The 18732-nt window shown below is 33.1% G+C and overlaps 1 long non-coding RNA gene and 1 pseudogene across 1 annotated transcript; one reads left to right on the top strand and one right to left on the bottom strand.

The window, feature by feature from the left end:
* Positions 1-18732, bottom strand: part of LOC141485282 (cyclin-dependent kinase 9-like) — a 332045-nt pseudogene that overhangs the window by 72296 nt on the left and 241017 nt on the right.
* LOC141485249 (uncharacterized) lies at positions 1552-8128 on the top strand. Its single transcript, XR_012467116.1, has 2 exons — positions 1552-1902; positions 7667-8128. It is a non-coding gene; the product is annotated as an uncharacterized lncRNA (long non-coding RNA).

The following is an 18732-nucleotide window of genomic DNA, read 5'->3' as shown; positions in this document are numbered from 1 at the left end:
TTGGAATTCAGTTCACTTGTAAAGAGTTTCATGTTGTCACATAGATTCAGAAAAATGTTATTGCCATACACAGAGCTATTCAAATTTGTTTCTGTATATGCGGATCCCGTAAACAAGAGATACAGTGTCGGTTAAATCAAGGCAAAGTTGCGTATTTTAAAGACCTATTCAATGATGTAAAATAATCGAATATAGCTCTTTTGGTTTTGGAGATATACAGGAAAAACAAAAAAAACCCAAATTATTTTTTTGCCTATATTATCTTCTATATTCGCAGACATATCGAAAATCTGTCGACATTTTGCTATTGGCACTTGATCTGGGATATCAGAATATGTCCATGAATCTTTTATTCAAGGTGTCATATGACTTGGGCCACCCCCATCTTTGAATTTTTAAATACGGGCCTGAATTTTTTGTTGTATTTTTTGTATCGTCGACGTTCACTTCATACTGAGAAACTAAATTGAATTTTATATTTCCGGATGTTTGGGTAATATTTTATTATAATTGTGTGAATTATTCCATTTTGAATTACGGACCTGGAAATTGGTTGACTAAGTTGAATAAAAATACAATAGCAACTTTCACATCTTTCTATGTACTGTAGAATTTTTTAGAATTTTATTTTCATTTTTAAGTACCTATTCATATTTTTTTATTGCTCTGAGCGTTTTCTTCAATGAACATCGAATAAGAAAACCTTTAACGAATATCTGAAACATATCTACATCAAAAATATATTATATGTGCAGAGAAAGAAATGATTGCACTAAAAATATCCGAAACGAACACTTTAATTGCAATGGAAATTGAAATGAAGTAATTTATGTACACAAAAAAATTAAAGGCGTAATAAATGTTGAAATTAGAGTCCTTCCGTTTCGAGTCATTTTTGAACTCTGTTTTTTAAATTATTTATTGCCCTTAACACACTTATTTGCTGCATTGTTGCGAAATCATTCAAAATCCTCAATCTTGAGTCTTCCACATTTTCTATCTCTCTCCCAGCGTAAATCCTATTTTTCAATGTCCCTCATAGAAAAGTCAACATAAATACGCGTTACGCAGCAGTAATATTCAGTTATCGGAGATATCAACTCATTATGTATAAACCTCTTAGAAAGCTAGCCACTCGCGCCAGAGAAACGTCAGGAACAAATTTCAAAAATACCCGGCCTCCAAACCCGAAGAATAGTGACACTGAATATTAACTCTTCACTTCTTCGGGTATGTCCATGGAGACGCCCGAAAATTATATTGTATAGCGGAACACGTGTTGCGATTTTGTAAAACTGTAAATTGAAACTCTCACAATAAATAGTTTCTTGAGTACGTTATGGATTTTCATCACGTATTGGCCGATGTCATTACATATTATTCGTGAACCGTCTACGCTTTCGTGTTATTGTTCACTCAAAACAAAATTATCTAATGGGAATTAAAGTTATCAAAAGTACAAGACAATTTGAATTTTGGAGTATTATGAATGAACTGATCCGTCCCTGCTCATCTGTTAACTGGCAAATACCAGTTGTTGAACCAATTTGTTGGAATGATTATCTCCGTCCGACTCAAACCCTTGACCCATTATAAATAGAAATAGTATAAATATCTGAATTTGTATTTTTAGCACTGTCAACATGAAGATTTATTGGCTCATTTGTTTCATATTAGGGAGCTTTTTTGCTTGCGTAGGACAGTCAGGGGTGATTTTCAATAAATTGAAGAACAGCACAATATCTTTGGTTGGTGAAGTGAAAAGTGGTTTACATGATATAAAGTGCAATGCTCACAAAATTGGCAATGAGATTTTTGGACCCCTAATGGAGCCTTGTCCAGAAGATAATAAGCAAAATAATTTAACTGGAAACGATGACGAGGATCAGGGACAAACTGAAGGTGGGTACAATGGACTATGATCACTTTATTTATTTCAAGAAATATTGTACAACTCATAATTTTAATATACAATTAGAATTAACGAAATAAAAAAAACTTGAAATATAAAAACAAAAGAGATGTGTTATTCAAACAGATGTACACTCTTTTAATCGATCTTCAAAAAGTTCATTGTCGAAGAATATTTTTATTTTTACAAGTGGTGTCCATGCAATTTGCACTGAATCATCGAAAAAAATTAATACGTTACTGACTTTTTACTAAGTGTTCTGGCGATGTCTTGAATTTATTGGAGCCTCTGGTGACACCCTAAATTTTGTTTTATAAGAGAGAGGACATTGGTAGATCGAGATCTTCAGATGATGTGATGCTGCAGGTTCTTCCGGGTTTTCCTGCAGCTGAAAAAGCAAATGCGCCACTGGAATCAATGAAGTCGCCCGGAGCGCCAATTAATTTTTATTGTTGTTTTAAGTGAAAATAATGCCTGTAATCAACCTCTCAGTAGATCAGGTGTCTCGATTCCATTCGTCTAAATACATTTTGACATACTGATATTGTTTCCCTGCACATACAGAAAAGTAAATTGAATCAGGTGTTATCGTCGTCAAAATATGCATGGTTCTCCTCGTTTTCCCAGGGACTTATGTACTCTTCAGAAAATGGTGAGACTGTTTTATATATTTCCACTCTCAAATTAATCACCGATTGAAATCAACTTTGATTCTCTGAGAAATCAAGTTGATGTATAATGTTGTGTGTGCAATTGTGAAGCTCATTACATGCGATGTGTATAGCAATAGTTAATGGTGAACAAGACCAAAGGACACAATTCCAAGTTGAAAAAATAGTTGATTGAGGAATGCATTCGCAATGAGTAACTGAACTGTTTTTGGGTTGAGTGGAAAAATATTTCTGATGGTGTCTAACACCTAACAAAAATAAATTCCGCCCTTTATTTTCAAAAATATCTGGGATAATTATCAGTATTTTTGTTTTTGTTTGTATATATTCATTTGAAAATAATGAAGATGATGATTATTATTATTATATTAGTGTTTGGATGAAATTTCATTGTTTAGATCAGGAGTTGGTTGAACATCCGGAAATGCAAACATATAAATATATATACAGTATTTTCTGATCATATATATATATATATATATATATATATATATATATATATATATATATATATATATATATATATATATATATATATTTGTTGATTGATTTACCGATTCTGGGTAGATTTACTTTCCATTCATTTGCTACCTACGTATCTCCTGGCAAAGTTTCAGCCCTTAATATTAATATTAAGAGGTCGCTCATTGTGATCTTTGATTTCCCATCTAAAATAATTTATTGTTTGGATTTGATGGATTCTTGTAGGAAATTCAACGATCTACATAAAAGGTCTGACATGATATTTTGCTAAGTTGACTCGTTTAAAAGTTATTCGAGCTCAAAATCCAACCTCAAATCTTAGAGGATATCTTCTACAATTTCTTTTACTCTATCACAGAATAATGACTGAAAAACATGAAATATCTTAGTTTTTGTAAATTTTATCAAGTTTTTTTTTTGATAGAATAATAAAATTTTTACAAAATATCGATAATCGCAGAAAAAATCGATATTCTCATACATACTTAAAAAAAAAAATGGAACTATACTCTACCTGAGTAACGACTTGAAAAAATCAATCATCTGAAAAATTAATGAGTGCTTTATTTGCACTTGACTACTAGCTAATGTGAAATATTAAGAATCATGTTTCAATAATTTTTCAATTGTAATAAAAAAATCATTTTGATTTTGCTATTAAAAAAGTGGAAAGTTATAGAATAAACAGTTTTATAACAATTGAAAAATGTTGGAAACATGATTCTTAATATTTTACATTAGCTAGTAGTCAAGTGCAAATAAAGCACTTAATATTTTTTCAGAGAATGATTAATTTTTTCAAGTCGTTACTTAGGTAAAGTACAGTTCCGAGTTTTTTTTTTCGATTAGGTATGAGAATATCGGTTTTTTCTGCGATTATCGATATTTTGTAAAAAATTTATTATTTTAACAAAAAAAACTCGACAAGATTTACAAAAACTAAGATATTTCATGTTTTTGAGTCATTATTTTGTGATAGAGTATAAGAAATTATGAAAGTTATCCTCAACTATTTGAGGATGGATTCGACCTCGAATAACTTTTAAACGAGTCAACTTAGCAAAAAATCATCTCAGACCTTTTTTGTAGATCGTTAAATTTCCTACAAGAATATGTATTGATTTTCACGAGACATCAATTCATTCGAGTGCATCAGAAATTCTAACAAGAAAAAAAATTCCTATGTTAATTAAATGGGAAATCAAAAATCACAATGAGCCACAACAATTATTATTAAGGGCTGAAACTTCACCAGGATGTTTTTTCGTCGTCTTGAACAATATTTTCGTAGCAGCTAAAATAAAAATTAGAAGATTTTTGGGCCCACCGTAATGGGCACATTTTATGATAGATAATTGTCACACTGGGTCACTAAAAATAACCTATGGAATTACTTGTCACTATAAGAAATTGTCTTACAATTTTTCATAGAAAATGTTAGCAATACATAAAAGTAACAATGAATATTTCAATGTTTGTGACTGAGGTTCCGTATGGCAACCAACAATTTTTCCCCCATTTTGACTTAAAATGATACTGGATGTTGCCCAATGGTTCTCCTGTCAAATACTCCCAAAAGAAACTCCAACTGATGTGACAGAAGAAGAATAACGTTAAATCTGCGTTGAAAACGTCATTTGAAGGATTTGAGAGTATAGATGATAGATGCTGGTCCCACCCGGCATCGCCCGGTGAGATACCATCGCAATGGTTTGGGTATCTAACGTTTCGTTGATGTGCCGCTGTTTCCGGTTTCAAAGGAAAATGCATGATGGCTCTCCTAAGGTCAAAATACCCCGGAGGTAAAGTATCTCCCTAATTGGATCTCCGGGTGGGAGCTGATTCAAGGATATCATCCTGGAGATATTTGAAAACCACTAATTATGACAGACAGCAGGGTCTTCCTAACATCAGTCCACAGGGTAACTGCAGTCACTTAGAGGCCCACTAGCAGTTTTAAAATCGATGTCTGCAACATCAGAGGACTCAACTCAAATATAAACTCAGTGCACTAACATCTTCAATCAAATAGTCCTCATATTCTTGTACTCACAGAAACCAAAGTCATTGATTCAAGTAACCCCGTCCATTTTCTATATCCCGGCTCTGATTTCCACTCCCGATTCAGATGTAACTTTGGAATATCTTTTTAATCAGAAGCGATCTCTCCTGTCAACTAGAGGAAATGCTGAAACCCCAAATATGGTTCAAAATAATATCACAGAAAATCACCAAATTCATATGTTGCGTTTATCGACCACCGTTCCTTGAAAAATCACTCATTTCACAAATAACTCAAACAATTATATGGTTCCCTAGTGGAGAGCCATTTGAGATGTGGTATAAGAGCATGGGGATCAGCTCTGCGTGTACACCTCAATCCCTTCCTTAGAGGTATTACAAAGGAGATTCATGAGGTTGATCATGTCTAGAAAGTCGCATTCCTCGTCAGATCTCCTCTATAAAAAGTGTTATTCTCATTTAGAACCAATATTCAAAAAAAAAATCCTCGAAAAAGATACACTTTTTTTTTAAATCTGTTAGAGTGATATCAGTTGGTCTCAGACAAATTTATCTCAAAGTTGTGTCGTACTGTATTATAAGTAGCATAATATTAATATTTTATTTTTATAAAACGTGTAATATTTGTCCAAGGTTTTATCTATTTTTGTTATTTATTGCTTTTCTGATATTTAATTGGCCTATTTTACCCTAAGCTGTAAGTAGTATAATCTTATCCATATTGCCTGAGATTTAATCTATTTGTATATTGATATTTTATTCTTATAGAACGTATAATATTTTTCCAAGGTTCTATCTATTTTTCTTATTTTTTGTTTTTATAATATTTAATCTGCCTATTTTACCCTAAGCTGAAATATATTCTTTTCAAATATAACACCAAATTCACAAAATTAAATAACACCAAATTAACAAAATCAAATAAAATTTCTCGAAGTTTCTACTCCATAAATGCCATACTTACTTTTTTCAAATATTTATATTTTTTCATATTCTTTATAACTTCTTGCGGAAGAAGAGCTCTGCCCTTATCGCCAAACCGCTTTGTTCACATATTTTGTTTTGATTGTACTCTAATGTGTATACGTTGTGAATAAAGTTATCAGTATTATTATTATCACTTGACGATACACAATATAGAATACTATTTTCTTTACGTGCAAACACCACTGACTTCCTGCAAATCAATAATTCCAGTGCCGAAATTTTCCGCCGCTCACAAGAACTTGACCTTTCGCAGACCACAACTTGGCGGATTTCGCGCCGTGACTAAGGTGTGCACCCGTACAAAATTCAACTGGTCCAGAAACTGAAGCTAAACCACCATAGACAAGACGTGGGTTCGCTTACTGGGCCCTGAATCACTTGGCAACTGACCCTAATTTGCATAAAAAAATCATCTTCATCGATGAGGCCCATTTCTGGATGAATGGGTACGTGAAAAAGCAAAATTGTTCAATTTGGAACGATACCAATCCACATGGAATCCAATAGCGTCCAATGCATCCGGAAGAAGTCACTGCGAGCACTATAGGGCCTGAGATGGATGATCTGGATACCAACGACATGTGGTTTCAACAGGACGACGCTACATGCCACACAGCTCATAAATATTCTGCACGAGCAATTTGAGGGCATGGTCATCTCATGTGGAGGTGATGTGAATTAGCCACCGTTCGGTTTGACCCAGTTAGATTTTCTTTTATGTGGATTCCTTAAGTCGCAGGTGTATGCGAATCACAAACCATAGTGGTCCTCAAAGCCAACATATCCCATGCCATGGTCAAATTCAGCCTGATTTAATCGCCATGATGCGTCCTGAAAAATTGGACCTTTGGCGCTCCACCAAAAAAAGCCGTGGCGGACATTTGAGCGATGTTATATTCCACACAAAATGGCATGAATAGGTCTTTCAAACGAATACAAAATGTCGATAATATCTCAAACACACTTTGTTTTATTGAAATACAGAGATAGGAAGCGCTTAATGAGAGGTTCTATGTTAGCGACAATAATGTTTGTTAACATGTCAATTGAAAAAAAAACGTATACTCATCAGTGAAGCAAATATTGCTTGAATTATTTTGGTTTTCATTCATGAAATCTTTCATTGCTTCACAAAATCAAAATGCCTGAAACTCCTACACTCATTTGTAATGCTTGGCGATTGTTTTTTTATTAGCACGGAATCAGTTCCACTGAAATGAGCTATGATTCCTGGATATATTCATGATTTATATTACCATTGCGATATTTAGCTGAACGACCTTCAAACTGAGAAATCACTAAACCCCCTTTTTAGGGGTTTTTCCCCCTCTGCTAGAGGGTTGATGTAATGCAATTGTAAGCTATTATAGCCTATGAAATATCCTCCTCAAAAATGATCTTGTCGTATTTTTGTATTTTTAGATTTTCTACAGGAGCTAAAATGAAGAATTTGGTCCGAGTTAGTTAAGATTCTCAAACATGCATGTTCTTTCGATTTCAACTTACCTGAAGTGTATTCTTCGAATTTTTGATCACCTCTTAGAATCTGACTACGCAAATATTGCATTAATCCAGCTTTTCTGATTTTTAGGTCCACATCACACACAAGCTGACAACGTCAAAATAAAAAAAAGTTCAAATGACTTCAGGAAGAGTGAGACAGGACAAATCTTCTTTGAGATCAATTCCAAATCGATCGCCTTAGATAAAGGCACGAAATGAAGTTGAACATCTCAGCAACACTTCGTACCATATACTTCATATCTGGATGCCAGTAGATTTTCAATATTTCATCATTATTGATATGATTGTCGCAAAATGTTGAATGCTATCCTTTATTCAAAAAATCAAAAAAAAAGATTTTTCAATTTTAAATAATTGGCAATGTTTTTTTGTTGACAGGTAAAGAATGAAGCTACCTTCGTCTAACATAATTATTTGATTTATCCAACTGAAATCGAATCAATTATGAGTTTTTTCGAACAAACATGTTCAGTTTATCGCGACCAATAGTACTGCGTGAGGTATAAAATTTCTTATGACAGATAAATTATACATGTTTTTTAATACCTGATCCCGAAGGTCAACGCAATCCCTCTTCAGCCCTTAATAAATGAATAAATAGATATGTCTCTGAGAACCATCATTATTATTCCGTTCACTAGAGAGGTGCTACCAACAAAGTGCAAGTTAACATGAAGAAAAAAAAATGAAAAATTGGGTCAAAATCAAAAATCAAGTATGTGAAGAAGTTAAAAGTGTTATTGAGTAACTCAGAAAAAAATACAATACCACAAGTGAACATATGGACGAATACGAATACCTACAGAATCACAAAGTTGTGAAAACAGTGTTGGTTTCAAATTTTAGCAAGAGAAATTATCAACAGGCTCTGTCAATTTCTTGTAGAATTATGGCAAAAAGAATAGGTAAAATGATACAAAAAAATACGGACTGTTTCACGCTGATGAAAGTGAGCAGAGATGACAAATATCATCACAAACATGAAGGGACAAAAGCTGCTATCAAAATGCTGCTGAAAATATATAACGGAATGATATAACAGAATGATTGAAGCATAGTGGAAAAAATTGTAGAAAAATTAATAATTTTCATTTTAATTAATGATTTTTGTATGGACAGTTGTCTACTATACTCAAAATATATTGTTCACTAAATATTTCCCGCGACATTGTTTGCATGAATTTCGGTTTTTGGATTATCCCAGATTGTCGAATAGCAACATTTTCTCTTGTCTTTTCCTGTCATGAATTTATGAGGAAGTCGTTTTTCAAATTGTAACTGAATAGTTAACCGCAGATTCAGTCGGAAAACTCTTTCCATATTATTTTTCCTACGACTGTTTTCACTTTCTTCAAATCGGCTGAGCCTTCGAACCACTGAATAATATCTACCAGAAAAACACATTCACAGACTGTACAATTCCCTTTGACCCTTTCAGTCACTAAACAATCATATACCAGTTTGTCTAATAGGAAGGATAATAACCTTGTGTCAAGAAATGGCACGGAGTGGTCAGTGTCTTCTGCTTCCATAGTAAATTGAATGTAGGGATCATAGCTGTTAAGTGTGTCAAGAATCTCTTCAGTACAGTCCATTGGTAATGCAACAATGATATCATCAACGTATTTTTTCAAAAAGTGAGGTTTAAAAGATAAGACAGGTAATACTGTGTCTAATAGGTCATCCATAACATATGCAGCTAGGATTGGTGAAATTGAAGCACCCATTGGTGTTCCAAATGTTTGTTTATAGATTTTGTTATCGAATGAAAAATAAGTATTGTCAAATAGAAATTGAATAAGGTTAATGAAATTGTCTTCTGAGAGAGTACAATGCAATTTAATATTGTTCCATTGTTTGTGGATTGCTCTTATGCACGCATCCTCATATACATTGCTGAATAGCGATACCACGTCCAAACTGGCTAGAATGTAATTAGGTGGTAATATGGTGTTGTTAAATATATTTGTTACTTCGAAAGAATCTTTTATGTAGTATTCATTGTCAAAGTCATATGCCTTCGTCAAGATATCAGTTAACAATGCAGCAATTTTTTCGGTAGGAGATCCTATCGAGGCTACAATTGGTCTTACTGAAAGTGAGTGAGATATATTCCTATCTTTTGACGTTAGATAAAAATCCATATAACAATGTTTCAATGAATTCACCCAATCTAGCATTAATAGAATAATGTACTTTATACTTCAATCCAAATGTTATTATCTTACATTCACTTTAAAATAAAAAAAAGCTGCACAGGTAGAAATTTCCAAAAATAATTCTTTACAAGTCAAAGTTGGTAACAGCTTTTATCACTAGAACCACTGACATATGTCATGTCAACTATCTGTCAATCCCTCCAAATTAATGTTTTGTGAAATTTCGACATGTGACATTATTCTTCCTTCAAATTAATTTCAAACTGAAACGTTTTTCACAAATATTTTATCCAATATTAGACATCCTTTAACCAGTTTTATAAATGTATTGTATCAATGTTCATCCATCATGTTGTGTCCAATATTTTACATAACCATCGTATGAAACATCCTCAAAAAAGTTGTAAGTCTAACCATCCATAATTATATATGAATATTACTTACACCCTCAAATTGTAGCATCCCTGATGATGGAAACAATTTATTATATATATATATATATATATATATATAATTATATATTTATATATATATATATATATATATAATAAATTTTTTCCATCATCAGGGATGCTACAATTTGAGGGTGTAAGTAATATTCATATATAATTATGGATGGTTAGACTTACAACTTTTTTGAGGATGTTTCATACGATGGTTATGTAAAATATTGGACACAACATGATGGATGAACATTGATACAATACATTTATAAAACTGGTTAAAGGATGTCTAATATTGGATAAAATATTTGTGAAAAACGTTTCAGTTTGAAATTAATTTGAAGGAAGAATAATGTCACATGTCGAAATTTCACAAAACATTAATTTGGAGGGATTGACAGATAGTTGACATGACATATGTCAGTGGTTCTAGTGATAAAAGCTGTTACCAACTTTGACTTGTAAAGAATTATTTTTGGAAATTTCTACCTGTGCAGCTTTTTTTTTATTTTAAAGTGAATGTAAGATAATAACATTTGGATTGAAGTATAAAGTACATTATTCTATTAATGCTAGATTGGGTGAATTCATTGAAACATTGTTATATGGATTTTTATCTAACGTCAAAAGATAGGAATATATCTCACTCACTTTCAGTAAGACCAATTGTAGCCTCGATAGGATCTCCTACCGAAAAAATTGCTGCATTGTTAACTGATATCTTGACGAAGGCATATGACTTTGACAATGAATACTACATAAAAGATTCTTTCGAAGTAACAAATATATTTAACAACACCATATTACCACCTAATTACATTCTAGCCAGTTTGGACGTGGTATCGCTATTCAGCAATGTATATGAGGATGCGTGCATAAGAGCAATCCACAAACAATGGAACAATATTAAATTGCATTGTACTCTCTCAGAAGACAATTTCATTAACCTTATTCAATTTCTATTTGACAATACTTATTTTTCATTCGATAACAAAATCTATAAACAAACATTTGGAACACCAATGGGTGCTTCAATTTCACCAATCCTAGCTGCATATGTTATGGATGACCTATTAGACACAGTATTACCTGTCTTATCTTTTAAACCTCACTTTTTGAAAAAATACGTTGATGATATCATTGTTGCATTACCAATGGACTGTACTGAAGAGATTCTTGACACACTTAACAGCTATGATCCCTACATTCAATTTACTATGGAAGCAGAAGACACTGACCACTCCGTGCCATTTCTTGACACAAGGTTCATCAGAACTACCAATAATAATATTGTGATAGATTGGTACAGAAAACCTTGTAGTTCAGGAAGATATATCAACTACTGGTCATATCACAAATACTCGATGAAAGTGAATCTAGTGAAACAAATGAAAAATAGAGTGTTGAAAATCTCTGACATCCGATTTCACAAAAAAAATCTTGATATTTTGCTTAAACTTTTTCTAGATAATTCGTATCCTTTGAGTATGTTAAAAAATATTTTGTTTAATTCCTCATCCATATCAGACATTAATATAACCTTACCACCAAATCCAAATATAATTGAAAACAATGGAATTAATATTGCTCCAACCCCAGTTTTTTATAGTACTTTACCCTTCATTATGGAGATCACTCCCAAACTCTCTAGAATTTTCAATGAATTACCCAATATTGAAATAGCCACCAAAGCAGTTCTCACGATTAGAACTTTACACACCAGAGTTAAAGATAAACCCCTCATTACTTCTCGAATAAATGTAATATATAGTATTCCATGTCAATCTTGCAACAAAATCTATGTTGGTCAAACGTCAAGAACTTTAAGCTCCAGAATAACTTCTCACAAAAGCGATTGTAGACACCATCCTGAAAGATGTGCTCTAGCTGAACATGTCAATAAGTTTGACCACCATATGAATTTTGATGCCACTAAGGTCTTAGCTAGTGAAACACATTTAATAAAAAGGTCCTTTCTTGAAATGGCCTTCATTGCTGAAAATAAAAATTGCATAAACAAAAAAACAGATATTAATCATCTTAGTGAGATATATTCCTATCTTTTGACGTTAGATAAAAATCCATATAACAATGTTTCAATGAATTCACCCATTTTAGCATTGATAGAATAATATACTTCATACTTTAATCCAAATGTTATTATCTTACATTCACTTTAAAATAAAAAAAAAAGCTGCATAGGTAGAAATTTCCAAAAATAATTCTTTACAAGTCAAAGTTGGTAACAGCTTTTATCACTAGAACCACTGACATATGTCATGTCAACTATCTGTCAATCCCTCCAAATTAATGTTTTGTGAAATTTCGACATATGACATTATTCTTCCTTCAAATTAATTTTAAACTGTAACTTTCTTCACAAATAGTTTATCCAATATTAGACATCCTTTAACCAGTTTTATAAATGTATTGTATCAATGTTCATCCATCATGTTGTGTCCAATATTTTACATAACCATCGTATGAAACATCCTCAAAAAAGTTGTAAGTCTAACCATCCATAATTATATATGAATATTACTTACACCCTCAAATTGTAACATCCCTGATGATGGAAACAATTTATTAAATTTCCGAAAGCTTGGACAAAATTTAAAGAGTACCCTTTCATTTGCTGCTTAGCCCCATTATTTGTTGGTTCCATTCCTAACTAGTCAGCAACGATTACCTTCTCCTCTATATATATATATATATATATATATATATATATATATATATATATATATATATATATATATATATATATATATATATATATATATATCCTTCGTTACCAAGTAACGGGCTCTCGAAGTTATAAAATGAAAAATGTTTTTCTTTGATAACTTTTCAAGTGAATATTCAAAATCATCCAAATTTTGGTAATTGACTAAACAAATGAATTCCTTCGATGAACTTTCATGCAGGAGTCAGTTGTTTTGCTACAAAGTCAGGAACGGACTACCCTCGATGGTCCACACCCTAAAACTTTGAAATGACAGATATTTTTCAATATTTTTCAACAAATTAAGGTTACTTGGACAATTTTATGAATAAAAGTACTCGTGTGGAAAGTCGATCGGAGCAACGAGTCTTGATAAAAATGTAGTTTCACTCGACGACATCAAACCCGCTCGTCCACCATTATTTGAAATGAATAATTATCAAAGCAGAAATAATAATGATAACGTTAATTCAACAACATTTATCCTGAGATGTCTACCATTATTCGAAAATATTAGTTTTTAAGGAAAATGGAAATGATAGGTAAAATGTTCATAACGAATTTTTATAATGCAAACACGTTTAACTAACGAAACTCAAGAGCCTCAAGAGCAAACAGAAATGAAAAATCCGCTACAGAAACTGCTCGATATGACCACCTCCTCTCTTTATACATTTTCTTAGTCTGCGAAGACACCCTCTCTGTACTTGAAATAGCATTCCAGGGTCGTTTCGTATGGCTTCACAATGTAATGTTATTCTATTCAACAATGCATCTCTTGTGTGAATAGGTGTAGCGTAAACAAGGCTTTTTAGATGCCCCCACAGAAATAAATCCAATGGATTTAAATCCGGAGACCGCGATGGCCATGAATATGGCCCACCTCTACCAATCCATCTATTGTGGAAAATATGGTTCAGATGGTCACGCACAATCAAACTAAAATGAGGAGGAGCGCCATCATACATAAACCACATATCTCTTTGGGCTTGCAATGGAACATGTTCCAAAAGGCCATTCAAATCGTTCTGAATGAACTCCAAATATAGTTCTCCATTAAATCTGTCCTGTAGAATGAATGGTCCTATAAGATGGTTTCCTATGATACCAGCCCAAACATTCACGTTGAATTTCCGTTGGTGTTTGGTTTGCAATATCCCATGGGGATGTTCTTCGGCCCATATATGGAGATTATGAGAGTTGATAACTCCATCTCTACAAAATATTTTCCTCCAATACAACGGTACGTAAAGTCCTAGGAGCGCCCTCACCACCTCGTTTTGGCAAAACTGTACCTACAATAATATCGAAATAAAACAACGTGCTCAAATTAATTATCAATTATTACATACCTGTCTCCCTCAAGCTGCGATCGACACGCTCGAATGTTTCTCTTGACGGTACCGTTCGATTGGGAAAATGCTCGGAATACAGACGACGAGCTTCTGCAGCATTGCAAAATGCTCGTCCATAAAATACATGCATATCTGCATATTCATTGAATGTAAACTGTTCGGCCATATCAAAAAAATTCAAAATATCCAATAGAATATTGACAAAACAATGATAGTCATATGACAACGCACCACTCAACAAAACAAAATCGCATTCTAGTTTCTCATTTTTTATCAAAACTTTCTAAAAGGTTTTTTTGTCAACATCTGTGAAAGAAATGGAACATAATTATTCCCTGGATATTTTTCACCTGATCATGCGCAGCCGTTTTTGTAGTTCATTCGTTTGCTTTTTATTAGTATAGTAAATATTTTTTCCGATGTTCGTTTTTTCAGCTAAATTTAGATTCGTGTTAAAGAATTTCTCCCATAAAATTATAATTATCAGTGAAACTCCTCAACAGTTTAGCTGTGAAGAAGAATTTGAAACATTCGAATGTTGACTTTCATGAGATTCAGATAACTGATCAACACGAAACGTGATTATTCCACACGTATTATGTACATACAAAATATGGAATGAATTCGATATTTCATAGTAGAGTAGCTTGTTAGTTCAAAAACACCACGAATCTACAGAACTTGATATTTCTTTTGAAAAAATATCTGCTATCACAATTGTGACTTAAACTTCCATATAGGTACTGTACTTTTTGTTTACGACTTCATTTTAGCATACTTTGTATTATTCCTGTTATAAATGTTGTTGAATTAACGTTATCATTATTATTTCTGCTTTGATAATTATTCATTTCAAATAATGGTGGACGAGCGGGTTTGATGTCGTCGAGTAGAACTACATTTTTATCAAGACTCGTTGCTCCGAGATATATATATATATATATATATATATATATATATATATATATATATATATATATATATATATATATATATATATATATATATTACAAAAGTAACTTTCCTAATTTCTTGAGCTAAACACATATTTCTATCCAAGTTGAATCAGAATATACGTATTTATTGATCTGAGGTCACAATCCTGAGCCCAACAACGTTGCCTAATCTAATTCCAGTTTTGTATGTTGAAAAAAAGATAGATAGATATGTTTAATCTTTTTTAATTCTGCAAGTATATTTATTCATTGAATGATTTAAAGAATAAAGTTTCGATTGTTGGTTTATTTTTTATTTATTTCCACTTCATTTTCAACGAAATGGCAATTCAGATGGACTTTCGAAAATTCTGGCAATACTGACAATTGTTTTTAGATTATTAGTTAATAAGATTCGTGAAGATGAAGAATAAACTGAACTTTTACGATCTGTATAATTTTTTATATATTGTTTCTGGTCGGTCGGATCAACGTGGATGCTTTGTTCACTCACTCGAATTGACTGCCGTGTTGGTCGGTGGTTCAAGCCCTAGTCTGAACGATCGATTTTCACTGGCTATCGTCCAACCCGTGTTAGGAATCACACGTTAAAAGGTAAGACCTCGTTAATGCTTAGCTCGCACAAGTTTTGACTTCTGAGGGTATTCGTACGTAGGGGTGCGACAGCTGGTTAACGGAAAAACAAATTTTAAACAAATTGTTTTCTTTAAACAGATTGTTTCTGACGAAAATGAAAATCCTGTAATGTTCAGAGAACATCGTGGGTACCAGTGGAGAGTAGAAAAGAGTTGATATTCTAGAATTTCTCCAGGCTCTATGCCTCAGGGAAAAACCTCCTGGGGCAGCAAGTGCAAGAGCTTTGCTGTTTTTTGAAAGATTAAACCTTTGAGACAGATGTTCGGCATGTCTTGAAACTGACGACAAATGGATGATAATCCAAACACTCTATGAATAATAATATTTTTCACTGAAGCGCAATCAAATTTTTTTTCTAGAGGGGCAAGAAAATAAGTAGGAAATCGGGGAGAATGTACATATGAATTCAAACCAATACTTTTATATTTCGTAGTTTATTTCACTGAATTCAAAATGAAACATTGTTGGAAGTTAATGAGAACTAAAAGTGAAAAATCGTATTCGGCTTAATCCGCGGCAACCAAGTTATGCTATGGTCAACTGCCACCACCTTCACTCTGAAATGATTAATTTACCAGTATAAATATTGTAAACAACAGCTTTCACAGGTGTCCACTTCCGATCATCAAACATACCAGGATATTCTTCCCCAAACCTAAAGTCAATCCAAATTCAAGATAGAGTGGATGTAAACATTGACATGCCGTGATATTGAAAATCTCAAGAATTGGCCAAGGTCATATTCAGAACCAACATCTTGTTGATCGCAAATGCTATATCATACTTTGGAAAACTTTTTTATAATAACGAGTGAAATACACAAATTTTGCAGTTTAACGGGAAAAATGCAGATAATATGTGTAATATAAAAAGATTTTCATTGAATTTTTCACAGCGCACTCAAGCATTATATGAAAAGAGACGTAATTATTTCTTTATTGATAATTTTTATTTTAGGTAAAATCAAAAGGAATATTAATCAAAATTATTCAGCTGGATGAATTTGTCTCTTCATCAGTAGTGTCATCCTCACCAATCTGAATTATCAGTGGCTCGATTTGTGCCTCTATTATGTTATCAAGCTTCCACATCTTTGTCTCAAACTTCCGATACCACATGCCGAACACACTTCTCCCATTTCTCCGCTGTGACTGTTTTCAAAGCCTCATCAAAAAGTATTTTGAGATCTGCAAATTTGAACGTGGTGTTATCCTGAACTACAATATTCTTCACATCCGCCCATATTAACTCGATGGGATTGAGCTCGCAGTGGTATGGAGGCAGGCGAAGAACAATTTTGTTTTGGCCTGCTGCCATCTCGTCGACTATATATTTTTGGTACTCAAGCTTGCGCTCCTTGACAATTTCTAGTAGCTGTACTCTTATCAATGAGTCTTCAAAGCTAATATTCTTTGATCGCGGCTATTTTGGATTTCAACCTTCTTTGACGACGTTGTCGGAATATTCTCTAACCGTCGCGAATGATAAGGTGCATTGTCCACACATTATCCACAGCATTATCCTCCAGATGGATTAGAACTTTGGAAAACCACTGTTTGAAAGATTCACCGTTCATTTCTTCGTGATAGTATCCAGTTTTCTTCGACTCGAAACACCACAGCCCTTCAGCAATAAACCCATTCTCATTGCCGATGTGACAAATAATAAGCCGTTTTCCTTTACCTGAAATTATGAAGAGGTATGTAAGTAAAAAAAAAATACGAAGGTTACTTTTTATATATTGAGATTGAGGCAGGTCTATATATAAATATAAGTTTACCTGATGGATTTGTTAATCCGGCGGATAGTCCATCTAGAAAGGCCCTTCTAGATGAGGTCACAGTTTCATCGACCCATACTTTAGGGTTAGTACGACTAGCATTAACCCAGGTTTCTTCCATGTAATAAATTGTTCTCTGTTGTTCCCTATAATATTTAATTTTGGTCAAATACTCTCTCCTCCATAACACAATTTCCTCTTTATCCAATAATAAACTATTGCGCCCTCTTTTTTTCCATACAAAAAATTCAAATGTTTCAATACTTTATGGAATGTTGACCGCTTGAAATTTGGCAATAAAACATCTTCATTTATTTCTGTGAGTACTTTGTCTATCGTGGGTATTTCATTTCTGAAAAAGTACTCATGCACTTTCGTCCTGATTGCATGTTTATCAGCATCATCTATTGATTTTATAATGGTTTGACGATTCTGATTTGTATTCCGTTTGGAAAATGTATGATTTTGTTTATATTTCCGTAAAACATTGTAAATCGAAGCGCAACACACTTCAATTTTATCGGAAACTTTCGATACGACTTCGTCGACAGTCGATGTCTCAATTTCTTCCATCTCTTTCTTGAACACATTTAAAATCACTTTTTTTATCTCAACACTCAAATGTCTTTTTTTGGATCGTTTCCTGGCTGGACTCAGAGGATAGCTTACAGTGTCATCAGCAGTGTGTGTACTGGACATCTTGGAAAACAATTTTAAACAATATACTATAACGCACGCCACACAAACACGCAAACGACTGATTACAACCCTGTGGTGGTACCGAACTCGTATCAAGAAGGCGAATTCACCAATGAACGCTGCCCTTTCCATCTGACACTGGGCGATCACATGAACATCACGCTTCGGTTTTGTTTTGTTTCACTCTATCTTGGATTTGAATAGACTTTAGTGATCTCGTATTCATTTGGAGCTCTTTTGCTTTCAATCTGTTTTTCATATTTTGCAATATTTTTTATGTTCTGTAGACCATGACATTTTTAGATGAATACTTTTTTCTTGTTCATTCTTGGTCATGTGTTCTTGATCATTTCATCATGTATCGAAGATGTTCTTTCTTC

The sequence above is a fragment of the Leptinotarsa decemlineata genome, unplaced genomic scaffold (genome assembly GCF_025532065.1).
Source record: "Leptinotarsa decemlineata unplaced genomic scaffold, Ldec_3_MD MMD2_tig00026314_RagTag_RagTag, whole genome shotgun sequence".
Lineage (NCBI taxonomy): Eukaryota > Metazoa > Arthropoda > Insecta > Coleoptera > Chrysomelidae > Leptinotarsa > Leptinotarsa decemlineata.
The sequence above is the reverse complement of the archived record's forward strand: the minus strand, read 5'-3'. Positions and strand labels throughout refer to the sequence as shown.